The following is a 12,270-nucleotide window of genomic DNA, read 5'->3' as shown; positions in this document are numbered from 1 at the left end:
CAACCATTTCTTCCAAAGTGGAGGAATTCTGTAAAGAAGGACTCCAGACTTAGGGTTATTACGGTGTGTTGACGCTAAGGAATCTTCCAAACTGCTCGAAGAGATACACTCTGGAACTTGCGGACCACACATGAATGGTTTTATTTTAGCCAAGAAGATACTGAGAGCAGCTTATTTTTGGATGACTATGAAAACAGATTGCATCAGGTATGTCCAGAAATGTCATCAGTGCCAAATACACGCAGATATAATACGGGTGCAGCCAAATGAACTCAATGCAATGAGTGCACCTTGGCCTTTTGCCTCTTGGGGAATGGATGTTATTGGACCAATCGAGCTCGCCGCTTCAAACGGGCACAGGTTCATTTTAGTGGCCATAGACTACTTCACAAAATGGGTCAAAACTGCATCCTACAAAGCTGTAACCAAGAAAGTTGTCACAGATTTTGTCAGAGATCATATTGTTTGTCGATTCGGGGTTCCAGAGTCCATCATCACCGATAACGCCACCAATCTCAACAGTGACCTAATGAAAGCTATGTGCGAGACCTTCAAAATCAAGCACAAGAATTCCAAGCCTCAAATGAATGGAGTCGTGGAGGCCACAAATAAGAATATCAATAAAATACTGAGGAAGATAGTAGACAACCACAAGCAATGGCACAAGAAGTCCCAAATGGCACAACGGACCTATACCAACTCCCAGAATCATAATCCGAACCCGATATCAATAAAGTCAACCCTCGGTCTAACCCATCAACCTTTCAAACCTTCAACTTCCAACTTTCTCCCAAAAGCACCAAATCGACCTACGGACCTCCAAATCAACACCCGGACATACACCTAAGTCCAAAATTACCATACGAAACTATTGAAACCATCAAAACTCCAAATCCATAGTCGTCTACGCAAAAGTAAATCTCCGGTCAACTCTTTTAACTTAAGCTTTCAACCTTAGGACTAAGTGTTCCAATTCACTACGAAAGTCACCCGAAATCAAATCAACCACCCCGGCAAGTCACATAATCACAAATGAACATAGAGGAGGCAATAAATAGAGAAACAGGGCTAAAATACTTAAAACGACCTTCCGGATCATTAAAATCAAATAAGCTAAGTTTGTTGAAAACGTTGTGTTGACATACTAATTTCTTAATCTTTTCTTATAAATATTTTTATATTTATGTCTTACACGCTTAAGTAAATCCAAACTTGCATGATTTGTGTTTGGGTCTTATGCTATTAGAGTAAAAAAATGTGCACTCTTGATCAGTTGGCTATGATGGCATCTTCTGACAAATACACAATCATGCAAAGGATGACTACCTTATGATAATTTTTAATATCTTAGAAAATTTATTTGGATTTCACTTGTCAATCTCATGCTTCTACTATAAATACATACTTATTTGTTTGTGACTGATGTGCCAACGATATTTCATAATGAACCGATAATTTAATACTGAAGCAAATAAATAGTAACTATTTATCATACTTATAAGAAATTACTAAATTTTGTATTCTTCTTAACTGTTTTCTTCTGCTTTATGGTGCATTTGTAATAGTTCACTAAGAAAAAAGATCTCTAATATATAGGTATACCTTTTAGTAGCTATATCTCATCAAGACGAAAAGGCAACAAAAACACCTTAGCTTCTCATCAATGAAAAAGAGGTATTCTTTTTTATATATCGCAAAATTAACCAATTTGATGTTTCTCCTTACTCCTTTTCCCTTTCCTGGCATGGAGTTTGGACCCGTTCAGATGTGTGCAAAAACAATAAAACATATTTCTGCCAGAATGACACAATAAAACAATTTGATGTTTTGCATGCATTATCTCGTATCACAATGTATACTTTCTGCCAAACTACTTCAATTCAATTGAGGTTTTTTGATGGAACTGCATAATTCTAATGGTCCGTGTTTCTCATGTGCAACATCTTTTGGGGAGTTTTTCCACTCAAAAAGTTGGGAGTCTAATATGTGTCGACCCGCACAAAAAATAAAATTCTCGTGTTTACCCGAAAAAACAGATAGAGTTGAATTTGTACATAGTTCTAAGGATATGGTATAGCTTAATACAAATCGTAGGGATAAATAGGAATATCAAATATGGATTGCAAAGAATGCGAAGTAAACAAGGTTGTAAAGAAGATGATTTTTAGGACTAAACAAGTTAAATCAATTTATGAAGCTTGAAAGAACAACTCTTCACTATAGGAGAATATGCTGCTTGAATTACAATGTAAGCAAAAACTTGGTACTTACAGAAATAATAAGCATTTCCTTTATAGTAGAGGGATCTTACTTTAGATATAATTAAAAATACATAGTGAGAGACCCATGATAAATCAGCTTTTCCATAATTTCTGTCAGGATTCTCTCCTTTAGTGGGATTGCAACGGCTCTTGTCTATGAGTTCGATATTGACTCGAGTTTTCGGTCTTGACTCGAGCTCTCGATCTTGACTTGAGCTCGATTCTGACTCGGATCCTTGCATTGATTCGGGGTCAGTGTTGGTGAGTCTCTGAATCATAAGCTCAATGACTTTACTTTGCATCATAGTTCGACTTGGATTCGAGTTTGATAATGATATCGAGCTCGACATTGATCGGTCCCTCGGGCTCGAAGTTTGTTTGTACAATCTTCGGAACCCATCTCGAAGTCTCACTCCGATCCATTACGTTTCGACCTTGATCAATCGTGCAAAGGTCGAAATCTATTTCGACCGTATACACACCATTTATCAATTGTAAGAAAACTTTAGTGGTCTCCCCGTAAAACCAATAGCATACACAAATACACAAACACAAAATATTTCGTGGAGCAATGGTTGGCCATAATACAAAAATGTTCTGAGTTGGACTCGGCAATGGCCCTGAATTGGATGTAAATTAGCTTATGCTTTGGAAGAAAAATATATTGGTTGAATTTTACATGTTGCATGCGTGATGTATGAATTAAATATTGTAGCTTCCTTCTTTAGAAAGGAAAGTCCTAAATATTAGGAGAATTATTATGACTCTTTCTGTATGAGCCAAAATTTAGATCTACATTTTTATACAATTAGATTTATGGTAAAAAGGGTTAATCTAAGTCAATGTTAATATCCAAAGGATAGATCTAGTATATCTATGAAGAATATCGCACGTGTGCTATTGGATAACAAGATCTTGGAGCAATAATGGAGTAATAAATGATTCAAAAATATGAGAGAATGTAATAAATGACAATAAATGGCATTTAATTAAATGATTGAATAAAGGTCACCCGACAAGGGAAGAAAAGATAGATAAAGATTTAAACATACAAACTTAGTATGTACATGATAAAGAGAGAATCTTCAGAGAATGTCAATGTTGTTCTCTACAAAAAGTGTCAACTCCTCTCTATAACTATATATCTTCCTATTTATAAGAGTACATGGGCCACAAAATCCGAGATAGTACAACTGGGAGGAATATTCACAGGAATATTCTCTAGGGAATATAAATCCTAGAACTAGCCGTTACTGCACGCCGAGGAAGGGTGCTCGTCCTCGTCCTCGTCTTCGTCTTCGTCTTTATCTTACCACCTCGACCTCGTCTACGACCTACAATCTACTCGTGACGTCGATCTTTTGAAATCAGGTTAACGTGTCATATCGACGACACATAGCAGCCTCCAAGGATTTTATTTCTGTTGACCTAGTCAATATATGATATGAAGTTTTTCACCCATATGGAATAAAGAACATCCCCCACCAAAAGATCAGTCAATAATACTACTCACTGGTAAATAGCACAACACTAACTCGCTCGGAGCAAGTTTGCATATTAAGTAAATAGAAGAGAGAAACCTACTTCTGCTCGATTTCTTATGACAGACCAAAGAGAGGCACTAATAGAGTATAGCAAGCTACTCGTAAGATAGCAATAACTTGATTGCAAGCTAACCAACCAATAGATAAATGGTCTAGGGAGCGCAATTGCTAGAGCACAGGAGAATTAAGAGTAATGATTTTAGCAAGAGCAGCCAGACGGACTACTATAGTGAGTCTAGTGACTACTAGATTAGAGTTAAGTCAAAAGGTATGGTATAGCAGCCTTTCCGAGCGAGCCTCTAGTATCTCCTGTAAACCCCCATGATATGGTAAAGGGAGGATATTAGGGGAAGCAGTGAGTGGAGATTCCCCTGCAGAGAACCGGATGAGGGGACACTACTAAAAAATCGAGTTTTAGCGATGGACAAATTCTGTAGCTAAACAGAAAAATCCGTCGCTAATCTCATTTAGCGACGGATTAGCAACGGATTATCAAGAAATTCTTGTAGCTACGAGCATTTTAGCGATGGATTAGCGACGACGTTCGTAGCTAAGTTTTTTTTTGTAGTGGGAGACCCTCACGTCCGGTTCGGAGGGCAAGGATATCCCGACCCTACTATCATTATGCCTTTGCAAAGTTACTTGGTTCGAAACCGTCGCTGGAATTGAGATCTTATTCAAAGAGAAAGATCTCAAATATCTGGAGTTTATTTTTGTATATTATATGGATAATCCAATATGCAAGGACCATGAATGGGAATTGTTTGATCGTCTTGCTCTGAGGAAGAGTCGAAATAGAATCAACTTGAATTCGGGATCGCTATTCGAAATCTTAGTGAAACACTGGATTTCTTATCTCATGTGTTCTTTTCGTGAAAAAATACCAATTGAAGTGGAGGGTTTCTTCAAACAACAAGGGGCTGGGTCAACTATTCAATCAAATGATATTGAGCATATTTTCCATCTCTTCTCAAGAAACAAGTAGGCTATTTCTTTGCAAAACTGTGCTCAATTTTATATAGGGCAATTCCACCAAGATCTCTTCGTTAGTTGAGGAAAGAATCCGCCTGAATCAGATTTTTTGAGGAAAGTATCGAGAGAGAATTGGATTTGGTTAGACAATGTATGGTTGGTAAACAAGAATCGGTTTTTTAGCAAGGTGCAGAATGTATCGTCAAATATTCAATATGATTCCACAAGATCTAGTTCCATTCAAGTAACGGATTCTAGCCAACTAAAAGGATCTTCTGATCAATTCAGAGATCATTTAGATTCCATTAGTAATGAGGATTCGGAATATCACACATTGATTAATCAAAGAGAGATTCAACAACGAAAAGAAAGATCGATTCTTTGCGATCCTTCCTTTCTTCAAACGGAACGAAAAGAGATAGAATCAGGCTGATTCCCGAAATGCCTTTTTGGATATTCCTCAATGTCATGGCTATTTATGGAACGTGAGAAGCAGATGATTAATCATCTGTTTTTGAAAGAAATCGAAGAATTTCTTTGGAATCCTACAAGATCTGTTCGTTCTTTTTTCTCTGATAGATGGTCAGAACTTGATTTCTACGCGCAACAGCGTGGTTGGGGCATTCCTCCTTCTTTTAAAAGAAGACTAGAGGACGAAAGAAGGAAGCTCTTACATCAGATAAAGACTAATTCCACTGTCCTTTGAAGATTGGAAGATAGTGAAAGCCGACTTCATTTTTAAAGATCACTCAACGATGTGGTAAATCCCCTTTTTAAAGTCTATAAATTGGAAGCAGGAAAGACTCTTCTTGAAAGCGAGTTTAGTGGCTCTCTGGTGAGGGGCACGAACGGTATAATATAGTTGCCACGAAGACACTTTTTTTTCTCTTTCTGTTTTTGAGGTCTGATCGCTTATTGAGGTCATCCTCATGGGCTGGTTTGATGAGCGGATAACCTCGGTCATGGTCGTTGTAAAAACTGAACGACGTGGTACTTAAAGGGCCATAAGTTTCAAACCCTTGATTTTCTTGGGTAACTTCTGGAACAAGCTTATCATTGAAGGGATGTGACATCATGAAGTTATTTATCACGATGATGATTGTTCCCGATACATTGCATTGGTACATGCGCGACCTTTTCATTAGCTCTGCCATTTCGGTTTCGGCTGCATTTATGGTGACCCGCTCCAATTTTGAGATTCCTCCTCTATTCCTCAATGATCACCCAAACCCAAATTTTATCGTCACTGTTTGTAGCTCAGAATTGCATTTGCTTTCATCTATTTTCTTTCTCTTGCTTACCACCTTATAACGTTTCTCCACACTCTCAGCTCTCTTCATCTAACTTTCCTCAAAATCCATAGTCATGTTGAACTTTACTTCTGATGTTAACGAGGAGGCTCAACCCACTCCGCTGGCTGTTGTGGTCCCCATTCACAGAGGAGACGCCATATCTACCGTTAAAGAGGAGGCTTTTCCTTAAGTTGAGGAGATTATTCCCCGTAATCTTGAAGCAAAATCGGACTTTCAACGGCCGCTGGAGGTAATTACTGAGATTTTTCGGTCTTCTATGATGGCCAAGCGCTTGGCGGAGTTCAAGGACAAGTATGTCCTTCCCGACCAAGTGGATCTAGTACCTGCTAATAATGATGAAGTGCACGCTCAGCGTCTTGGGTATTGCGCTTTCTATGCTTACCCATTCACTATTGGCTATTCATTCCCTCTTCCTCCACTGGTTGAGGGGTTTTGCCACTTTTATCAGAACTGCCCCGCTCAGATCTACATAATTGTGAAGCTCCTAATTAAGATACTGCCAAAGTTTGCCGAGCTGGCTGGTGTCGAGATCACGGTGCGGAACACATAATGCATCTTTTCGCGCCCAGTTTCTATCAAGGCGCGATGTTGAACCTTCGACATCATGGAGGCAAGTGCTTGGTAGTAAAAATGTATGACAAGGGTAATCGACAATTTTGGCTTGACTTCTTCTTTGTCAAGACCGAGGCCATCGTGGCCAATGTCACAGATTTCCCCGAGGCCTGGAATCGCACTCGTGAGTATTCTTATTCTTGCTTCTACCTTTTTAAACAGTCATATATTTTGAGTTAGTGGATTAATCCTTCTTGTTTTGCAGTTACTGATCGACCTCACTAGTTGGTGGTACATCTCGCTGACTAGGTCAGACAAGTCCTCCCCTCCACTGTAGGGATCCGTGATTGGTTGAGCTTCTATGGAAGTTCAAACCGGCCCTCCCCTTGACAGGTAATTTATTCTTTTGGTCCATGTGACATTTTTACTCGCCTACTTTATCATGCTCATCTTTTTATGCTTCCTCTAGGTTCTAACAGGGGGCTGCACGAAGGAACATGGCGCCTACGCTTTCTTTTAGGAGGAGGAGGGGTGTCGCTCCCTCTACTTTTGTCCCAAGTTCAACTTCCATGCCCGCTCTTCCTTTGGATTCTCCCTGTATTGAGGACAAGGATGTTTCTCTGCACGACGCGAATTTGAGGTCGAGGAAGAGGAAGGTCATTGATAAGGGAGACGACATACCGGTGGTGATAAATCTATTAGGAACCTCTCCTGAGGCCGTGGATCACGGCCTCGTAGTGATGCCAGCCGAGGGGATGCAAGGGTAGCCTTAAAGGTGCCTGACTTGGCGGAACTTTACTTTGCTGCTTCCCCTTGACCTGACGAGGCGGTTGAGAATGCAGTTGATGATGCTCCTGCTCGTCCCGATTATGGAGAGGCCTTATATTCTGGGCCAGTTCAAGAAGATTCATGCATTGACAAAGGGAAAAATCATATGCCTGCCGAACAGGAAGATGGTTTGGCTTAGCATGATGGTGATGAATTCGGTTCTGACCTTAATCCTGTTGACCTCGAGATGATCGATAGTGGGACTACTCAGATCGAGGTTAGAGTAGAAGCGGGTCAAGGACTATCACGATTCTCATGAATCATGATTTGTTGAAGGATACCGAGGACGTAGTTAATGCCCTTAGTCCCCTCTGTTCTGAAGCTGAGCATGAGACTCTCTGGGGGCTGAGAGATAGCACCATGTCAAAAAGCATCGCTGGCCTCGCTCTCAGGGTAAGTATCCTCTTTTTTCGTTCTCTTTTCTCTACTTCAGTTAGCTTCTAAGTTGTATTCTTACTTTTCTTTAGTTTGCAGGATATTATCCTAGAGATCGAGAGTGTGCGGAGAGAGAAGAAGAGAAAGGAGATCTACTAGAGATTGCAAACTAAGTACGCAGAGTTTCGTATAAAGTACAAGGAGGATCAAAGGTGGCTTCGTGAGGAGGGTGATGTGTCTTCCTTGAGAGAGGATCTAACTTAGAAGGATCAGGAATTGCTCGGGTCCATAGAGCGGTTCAATGTTCTCAAGGAGGCGTTAAAGAGGAAAGAAGATGAGCTCGAACTGAGCAAGGGTATGGAGGCCCAGTGCAGCGATCTTCAGGGCCAAGTTGACCAACTACAAAGTTAGTTGGACATGTGTCAGTTTGAAATGGACGCACTCAAAGGAGAAGTCGCTGAAAAGAAACAGCTGCTCGAGGAGGCAGAGTCCTCCCGAATAGATGCTCGAAGAAGGGCCGATCTCTTAGAATTAGCGAGCAAAACCCTTCATTTTGAGAGGGATAATGTTCAGTCAACGACTGAAGCTAAGGAGGCCAGGTTAGAGGAATGGATTGGAGAGTTGGAGAAGGAGAACTCTGAGTTACTTGAGAGGATTTTTGTTGTTGAGGGCGAGAATGCCCGATTGCCTGAGCGGCCCTTTACTTCTCATGCCTATGAATTTCCTGCCTTTTCTCGAAAGAAGTACGAGAAGTGGATTCTCGCCGAAGCACGAATAGATGTGATTCGAGAGCTGGGAAAGATGGGCTTCATCTTTGAGACCGCCATGGAGAAAGATCGAGTTAAAGCTTGTGAGCCTTGGTTGGTCTACGGCTATGATCCTTCAACACCTCAGCCTAATACTGAGAAGGATGAGGAGGGCGGTGTCGGCCAGCTCGAGGATAGTGCTTGGTGCAATTTTGCCTATGGTCGAGGTGAGAAAAGAGAGGACGTTAGAGATTAGGGTGGCGATAGCCTCGTAAAGTACTGAAAAGTGCATCATTATGAGGGAAAGTCAAACCGTCGGCATCTGACTCATCGAAGATGATACGTTCTTCGATGCCGTCATACCATTCGTAGGTAATTGATCTTTTGAGTTTGTGAGTGGCGGTGAATTTTATGTCATTGATGGAGGCGTCGTCACTGCCACCAATGATCATGTTGATGGTGCGAGCAGGTGAAGGCGGCTTTGGCGAACCTGGACGTTCTCGACCCCTTACTAGAGTGTTCCTACCTTTGTCGCTGAGTAATTCTTTAAGGTGTCCTTACTACAACAAGTTTGCTACTTCAAATCTCAGAGCATGGCAATCTTTCGTTTTATGCTCACATTCTTTGTGGAACTGGTAGAAGGCATCAGACTTCCTAGTTCTTGGTTTAGACCTCATCTTTGGTGGCTACTTCACCTTCGTTCCGAGCTTCTCAAGTGCGTAGACCACCTCTATAGGTGACACACAAATATTATAAGGGATAGTAAGAGGGCATACATCGATCACTCATGTGGTAAGTTGAGGTCTCTAGTAAAAAAATGGCAAACATTGATTGAGGCTCACGTGGATGTGAAGACCACCGACAGCTATACACTCAGAATGTTCTGCATTGCGTTTACAAAGAAGCGTCCAAACCAGCAGAAGCGAACCTGTTATGCTCAGAGTAGTCAAATTCGTCAAGTTGGTGGTGTTTCTACTTTTGGTTTCAGTTGTCAATGGTTTTGTCATTACTTTCGGCAGCTCTTCCTATCAGTCTTAAAGATGTTGATCTTGTCAAAATTTTAGATTCGACGGAAAATGGTTGAGATCATGAGAAACCAAGCAAGTTCCTGTGACCTCAAGGAGTTGGTTGCAAAATTCATTCCTGAATCCATTGGTAGAGAAATTGAGAAATCAACGTCGAGCATTTTCCTTCTACAAAATGTTTATATTCGCAAAGTCAAGATCCTTAAGGCCCCTAAATTTGATCTTGGCAAGCTGATGGAGGTAAAGTCGGCTTTATTCTTATGTTAGATTATTTCCATATAGGGGTTCGAGATTGAAATCAGCAACCAGCAGCTGTTTTTTGGACTTAACAGTAAGTTCCCCTTTTGTTGTAGGTTCATGGTGACTATTCACACTACTAGAAATACGCTAAAAACCGACCAAAGTTGGTCGGTTATGGCCAATTACTGATCAAAACGCGACCATTAGGGTGTGGACGGTGTTTTGATGGTCGGAATGGCTTACCGACCAAAGTTGGTGGAAAATTACCGACCAACGTTGGTCGGTAGCTTAAAACGACCATCTGACAATTTTAATTACTTACCCACCAACTTTGGTCGGAAACATATTTTATTAATTTAATTTTACCGACCAAAGTTTGTCGGTTTAACTAAATTATGTTTTTTTATTAATTATTAAAATTAAAAAACCAACTAACTTTGGTCGGTAATTGAAAATATATATTTTGTTAAAATAATTAAAATTAAACATTACCGACCAACTATGGTCGGTGACCTCAACAGTGCAGGCAAAATACCGACCAAAGTTGGTCGGTAATGTTGAATTCTGGGAATTCAATGTTCATTAACCGACCAACTTTGGTTGGTATTTTGGAATAATTTTTTTTATTAATAACCGACCAACTTTGGTCGGTTTTTCTGGGATTAATTTTGGCATAAAATGCCTGTTTTGGCAGCTACACCACCTGCCAGCATACCAATACACCTAATAACAACTGAATTATAATAATAACAACAACAACAACAACAACAACAACAACAACAATAACAACAACAATAACAACAACAATACAACAACCAAAACATTCAATAAATACTTTAAAACTAACAAATTTATGTTCAATTGAACATAAAAATTCAAAACCAAGTTAAAACTAATTACAACTAGTTCAAAACTGGTTCTATTTGTCTAGTTCAAAGTATATAAAAGTCAAAGGGTGTTTTCTAAAACATCATCATCACAGTCTGATAAACTTTCATTTACAAGACGGTATAGAGAACGGTCTTGTGGAGGATGGGAAGAACGATCACGGGGAGGACGGGAGGAACGATCACGAGCAGGACGGGAGGAACGACCACATGGAGGTCGACCCTCTGGAGATGACTCACGAGACCGGGGTAACGAAAAAGCTCCAGTAGATAGGAGAGTTCTGATCTGAGCTTGCATGCCAAGGAATTGAGTATCTCTAAGCCTTTCTCTTTCTTTGGCCGCTTCTAGCTCAGATGTGAGCTTTGTCACTGTCTCCCGCATAGCAGAGAGGCTCTCCCTATTAAGTTGCTCGCCTTGCGAGGAAGTCCCTATTCCTTGCATTCCACACTTATAGCGATGGAAGTTTTTAGTAGGAAGCCCGTATACCTTCCCCCATTTTGGACCGCCAACAGACTCCAACCATATTCTTTCAACATCCTCGTCCGAAGGTTGGGTTAGCTCACCCGATTCACCAGCTGGATGACTACGGATGAACATCCCCCATTTTGGACCGCCAACAGACTCCAACCATATTCTTTCAACATCCTCGTCCGAAGGTTGGGTTAGCTCACCCGATTCACCAGCTGGATGACTACGGATGAATTTCTCCACGTTACTTTGGTAGCGACCCTATATTATTTTAAATTAAATCAGTATTTGAAAATTTTTATAAAAGTAAATTATAATACTTAAAGAAAATTGAAAGTTTACATATGCAGGCAAGGCCCTGTCCTCGACCCACCTATCTTGATTCCCCTATTTCTTGTTCTTCACAATATGCGTCTCTTTGAATAGCTCATCATGGCTTATTGGACGCTCATACTTCTATTCCTGAAAATAAATTAATTTAGTTAATAAACAGAATAGATATACTTAGAAAAGTAAAATAATTTAAGCAATTACGTACCAATCTTCTTTTTATTGTCCCTAGGCTGATCGCACCTCCAGTGTGCAAGGAGCCTCCCTTCTCGGATGCGCGAGTTTTTTTTCCTTTTTCGCTCCTTTCTAAGAACTCTGCAGTAAGCCATTGCCTTTGCAAATTATTCTACAAATTCTCAAGTAACCAGCCAAGCCTCTTGTTCTTCTTTCTAGCATCCAAGAAAGCATCCGCCAATCTCTTGCAAGCTTTATGATGAAAATTTGTAGCCACTTTCGCGCTATAGCGGTCTTCCCATACACACTTGCTCTGTATTTTAAAAGTTAAATATTAGATGGAAATATCATAAATATAAATTATTAAACTGTTTAAAAGAACATTTATACCTTAAATTGATTGAAAATTTGCTCCTTCAGTGAGAATGGGCAATCAGTCCAAGTCGCATAAGGGCCATCATAAAGCTTTCTGATGGCATTGGTGATTATCTTCGTAGTCTTATTACCCGGCCTTGAACCTGCAATTTAACAATAAAAATACATTAATATCTTAG

The sequence above is a fragment of the Nicotiana tabacum genome, chromosome 24 (genome assembly GCF_000715075.1).
Source record: "Nicotiana tabacum cultivar K326 chromosome 24, ASM71507v2, whole genome shotgun sequence".
In the NCBI taxonomy this organism is placed as follows: Eukaryota; Viridiplantae; Streptophyta; class Magnoliopsida; order Solanales; family Solanaceae; genus Nicotiana; species Nicotiana tabacum.
Note: the sequence above shows the minus strand (reverse complement) of the source record.